Source organism: Harmonia axyridis, chromosome 3, assembly GCF_914767665.1.
Source record: "Harmonia axyridis chromosome 3, icHarAxyr1.1, whole genome shotgun sequence".
Classification (NCBI taxonomy): Eukaryota; Metazoa; Arthropoda; class Insecta; order Coleoptera; family Coccinellidae; genus Harmonia; species Harmonia axyridis.
This window is the reverse complement of record NC_059503.1, coordinates 62,341,595-62,347,710: the sequence shown is the minus strand read 5'-3', so window position 1 is coordinate 62,347,710 and position 6,116 is coordinate 62,341,595. Positions and strand designations below refer to the sequence as shown.

Genomic DNA, 6,116 nt, shown 5'->3' with positions numbered 1-6,116 from the left:
TGTTACGAGGATTCAAACGATTCATAATTTTTTGTTAACACGGACCAGGATTTTCAAGGCGGTTATTGCATGATACGTTTGGGTTCTCAATTAGGAACATATTTGCCAAATATGAAGAAAATATACCTGGTGCTTCGTTTGATATGACCTCAGAAATAAACGGGCAAAATTCATAAAACAGCCTGCATCTCGGCTACGAAGACAGTAAGACCCAATAAATGGGGTATCTCCAGAACCGCCTTGGTGCCAACTATGCACCTGTGAAGTTTTTCCGTTTCCCAATGAAACACCCTGTATAACTACCATGAATTGCATTTAATGAAAATACACAAAGTTATCTTTCTTCATATGATAAAGTATTGAATTATTTCTTTTAACAACGGGTATTGTAATTGCCAAGTAGAATGAATCAATTTGTGACTACCTCTTATTATAAGTAGGTCGAGAATATGACATTTTTTGAGGTGAAGAAAGCTATATGAGCATTTTTTCTTGATACTATCTCATCCGAATGAAGAGAAGAAATTACTCAATTGCGTTGGCCATTAATAAGAGAGGATTTCATCCTAATAGGTATGCATTACATAATTGTATGAATGAATGAATAATTTATATCGATATAAGCATGTTCCTTCCTTCGAAAAGTGGATATTATATTACAGATATAGAATTCTGGCAATGTGAACGCCAAACATGGAAACATTTATTGAGTACGAAAAATTGTTTTTTTAGAATATATACATGTTTCGCTGAATTCTTGTTACCAACAATATTAGGAGCATAATATGATTACGACTCTTTCGGGTTCTTGCCAATGAGAAAGGTCTTTAATGATAGATCTGAAATTTCTCCACCCTTGTCATCATTAATTCAATATAATATAGGTTCATGTCGTATTCTCTAAAATTCATCGAAATATACCACATTTACGAGGAATTTCCATCTAAACTAGATAGAGGTATTAACTTGGAATTAATAAAATCAACCTCGACTATAAAGATCTTTACTTCCTATATTTTTGCATAAAATAATCAATATCAATCAAAAAAATATAATACTGCTCCAACACTCATAGCAAATTTTTTTTTTTTAGTCGTTTGGAGAGGTCCGTTTTAACCTTCGTGAGTTTTTGGATGGATTTTCCATCAGTTGGTTGGCATGTCTTTTTAGCTTCTGGAGGTATTTTCTCGAGTAGTTCCCTATTTCGGTGGTAACATATGGGACACTCAAATCATCATGGATGGTGAGGTTGGAAAAATACCAAGGTGCATTAATCAATGAACCTAATAAGGTTCATTGATTAATGAAAAAAGGTGCATTAATCAATGGAACCTAATAAGGTCCATTGATTAATGCACCTTGGTAGTGAATTAATCAATTCAATCAATGAGCTCAATAAAGCTCATTGATTAATTCACTTCCACTGAATTGAACCTCCAAAATGAGTTTCTAATTTACAAAACAATTATCTACGTTAGCGTTGGTTTGATAATTGTTTTGTAAATTAGAAACTTATTTTGGACGATCAATTTAGATTTCAAGAACGGTGATTTTGACGTCGAAGACCAGCATGACGGTGGAAGAGTGAAATATTTGGAAGATGCAGAATTAGAGTCATTACTTGATCAAGGCTCGTGTCAAACACAATAAGAATTGGCAGGATCATTGGGAGTAACGCAACAAGCCTTTTCAAAACACCTGAAAGTCATGGGAATGACTAGAAACAAGGAAATTGGGTTACGAGTTGAAGCCGAGAGATATTGAACGGCTTGTGAACAGCTGCTTTTAAGGCAAAGACAGAAGGGACGTCGCTTCGTGACTGGAGACGAAAAATGGGTTCATTACGATAATCTCGAGCGCAGAAAATCATGAGGATATCCCAGTCATGCGCCCACGTCTACGGCCAAACCGAATATTCATTGTTCCAAGGTTATGCTCATTATTTGGTGGAACCAGCTCGGCCTAGTGTATTATGAGTTATTAAAATCGACTGAAACAATCATAGGCGATCGTTATCGAACGCAATTTATGCGTTTAAGCCGATCAGTGAAAGACAAACGGCTGCAATAAAATGAGAGACATGATAAAGTGATATTACAGCATGACAATGTTCGACCCCATGTTGCGAAAGTGGTCAAAACATACTTGGAAACGATGGAATAAGAAGTTCTACCCTACAAAAAATAACAGGCATCGCCACGAAATGAAAGTTCTGTTTAAGAATCGAACGTTCTAAAAAGGAGTTGCATCCTGTAGAATAAGAAATATATGTCAAACATCAATTCCGATTAATAATGATAATACCACCTAACTACTTCAGATAATATGTAAATAGCATAAAATATGGTAAAAATTAGCCTAGATTTCAAATATAGTAACGATTATCTTGAAAAAATTGAGGTGACAATTTCAAAACTACTGAATCAATAATCAATTAACAATTTCTGTAAGGTTGTTGACGATACTTTTCACAATTTATCTCTCCATACGAACCATTCTGAATTACACACAGAATATCGACAAATGATGATTTGGAAGTATTACCGATAGAAAACTTATAATCAACAACTATTAAAGTTAAGAAGTCATTACAAAAATTACTTCATCTGTTATACCCGGTATCACATAACTAGCGAATAATTCATCTTGCAGCGAGAATTGTTATTATGCAACTCCATAAGTGCGACAAATGTCCTAAATTTGACGATATAATGCATTTGCGACTCTAAATAGCAGATCCGTATTGAAATAATCCTAAAATAATTTTCATCATAAATGCAAATTCGAATATTGTACGAGTTAAAAAATTTCTGGTTGCATAATTTCTATTATTTACCCAAATATGAAATGACTGAATAGAGGTCATAATTTTTCAATAGATTCTGTTTAGATTTTTTCCACATATGGTTTTTTTTTTGTTATTTTTGACAAAAGCAAAAAATTTTGTTTTAAAACAACAACAAAATTTTTTGAAACTTAATTTTTTATAGTGAAATGAATGGAGTTATATTCGAATAGTAATGTTTCAACATAAAGAAAACAGAATGCTATAATATTGAAGGTTTAAAAGCAAACGTGAGTTAAATCATTATTTAAATCTCTCACTACTGAATTAGGCACATAAAACATACCAAACGAAGCATATTTCATGAAAAACTTCTATTACCATTAATTAAAAATCAATAAAGAATATTTCCGAGCTCATAATTCAACAGTTTAAAACCCTGTACAATGTCTTCCATTGTACAATGACAAAATAACAATGTGTTAATACCAACGGGCCTCTTATCATTATTTTGTATGAAATTTTCATTCTTTAATACTTTTCGACAATTTTAATAACGGTTGCCCCTCTTTATATAATATTACCACGTGTATCTCAAAAACTGGTCACAGAAAAGCCAATACTGTTTGACACTAGTGTACTAGAACTAAAAGTAATGACAAAATATTGGTAGATTTCACGGAAGACTTTTTTAATCACAGGGTGAATTATGAACTGAACGAATTAAACTTTTAATAACGTTTGACGCACCCTGTATCAAACAATGATTTAAAAAAAAAACAGACTAAAATTACCCTATGGATAGGCAATATTTATCGAGCAACAGTGTTTAATTCAACATGTGTTCCTACGAGAAGTTTTATACTAAAAAAATGCCATTTTCCAACAGTTTATTGAATGTTAAAATTGTTGTGCCTCAGGGATCTGTTCTTGGGCCACTTTTATTGATTATTCACATCAGTGATATTATCGTCTGTGATCCTAACGCTGATCATGTGCTCTCCGCTGAAGATACCACAGCTCTGAAGAGAGCAGCGAGTAAAGATCATAGTACATAGGCATTTAGAGCTTATCATGAGAGAGTTTCTTCATTCAATGTGGGAGTGGTTTTACAGTGATCAACTCAACCTAAATGAGACGAAAACCTTCTCTATGAGAGATTTGGAAGGACTGAATTATATTGATTCGGTAAATTTCTTAGGCCTTGCGGTTGATTCCAAGCAAACTTGGATTTCTCATATAACGGGTGTTTTTTTCGAGGTATATAATTTTAAGTTGGCATTACTGTTCGAGATGGCGACCGATTCAACAGCTGTCAAGTGATTTATTCTCTCTTTGGTTTGGCAATTCATCATGAATAGACTCGCGTCTTAACAACGCTTGCAAATAGTGCAATTTCATTTCGAAAAAAATGGTTCTGTGAGGAATACGTATCGGGCACTACGTCCATTAGCGATGAAGCGCACTTCTGGTTGATTGGCTACGTCAAAAAACAAAACTGCCGCATTTGGAGTGAAGTTTATCCTCAAGTGTATGTCGAAACACCGTTACATTCAGAAAAACTGACTGTTTGGTGCGCTTCATGGGCTGGTGGAATCATTGGTCCGTACTTCTTCAAAAACGATGCTGGCCAGAACGTTACAGTCAATAGTGATCGGTATAGAGCCATGATTACTAACTTTTTCATTCCTGAATTGAACCACCATGATGTCCAGGAGCTGTGGTTGCAACAAGACGGCGCAACAAGTCACACAGCTCGTGCCACAATCGATTTATTCAAAGACACGTTTGGTGACCGCCTAATTTCACGTTTCGGACCTGTGAATTAGCTTCCAAGATCTTGTGATTTAACACCGCTAAAATACTTTCTGTGGGGCTATGTAAAGTCATTGGTCTATGTGGATAAGCCACAAATCCTTGACTATTTGGAAGACAACAGTCGCCATGTTATTGCCGATATACGGCCACAAATGTTGGAAAAAGTCATCGAAAATTGGACGTCCAGATTGGACTACATCCGAGTCAGCCGTGGCGGTCATATGCCAGAAATCATATTTCTCTAATTCTGTGGTTATTCCGTTCATTCTTCCACATCTTGTAGAACAAAATCGTGCGAGAATATATCAGAAACGCACAGTTTTCATGGTTATATTTTATTATTCTATGTTGGAACTCCGAACTTTCCGCTACGGCTTTATCTGTCAATTCATCAATTTGCCTTAAAGAAGTCAGTTCTGCCAACCAATATTTTCCAATGCGAAAATCACTAAATGATATTTATGGAAATATTTCATTAATTTCAATAAAAATGCAATGAATTAGAGAAAATAATGTATAATACTCGTACAGAAGGCTCATTCTACCACTCGTTCATTCCAAAACTCGCCACTTCGTGGCTCGTTTTTGAATTTTGAACTCGTGGAAGAATATCAATGCCTTCTGCACTTGTATTATAAATAACTATTAAAATGTAATGCCACAAGATTATCTTGCGAATAAATAAAATTCATGTCAATCGAATAATCCATCGTTGTTTTATTGCAATTCAAAGTTCTCTAGCTCTAAAAAAACCCTTTAGATAAGATTTGTAAAGGTATCTCCTCTATTGTGTTTGCTTTGAGGACTTTGGTAGGTTAGGTATTATTTCGAAAAAAATTCTATTGACAATTTATTTATTTATTGAATCTAGGATATCCTTCGCAATTTTATGTTTGGATCTTGATCCTTATACAAACGTCTATTTAGTTCACAAAGAAAATCAGTCAGATTAATAAATAATCCAGGTTATAGAGATGATTGCAACTGTCCCTTGTCTATTATTATTATTATTATTATGATTGAATTGGGCCTATAGGCTTTCTAGTACAGGAGGTCATATTCTATAAAATATGAGAAATTCAGAAAAAAAAATTGTTTTCATTAGGCTGCTGCCTGATCCATTCTCTATTGTCTTATGTGGACAGCGGTCTTTTTATAGGCATTGGGTCAAAATCAAACAAAACTACTTTTATTTCGAACATTTCAATAGCTTCCATTGTGCCTAAAATTTTTATTTTTGGGTACTTTTTTCGGATTAAGCATGGTCCACCAATGCGACGTTCATCCTACAAACACTTTATTGCTTCATGCTGCACCTAGATGTTTAATCCTGAATATCATAATATTTTTCCCTCGTTTCGAAATCTAAACATGCAATGCATAATTCAAAATAAGGAAACCCATCAATTCATAATAACTCTCAAAAGATCACCGGAAAAAATGTTATAAAACTAAATACTTATTGTTTCAGAACCCTAATGGTGTGATACTTGTAAACACCGTTAAAATAATG

General features: G+C 34.1%; 1 protein-coding gene across 1 annotated transcript in view; it reads right to left on the bottom strand.

The window, feature by feature from the left end:
* The window catches only part of LOC123674766 (flotillin-2), a 374,288-nt gene that overhangs the window by 119,108 nt on the left and 249,064 nt on the right, over nt 1–6,116 (bottom strand). The gene's annotated exons all lie outside the window — the stretch shown is intronic.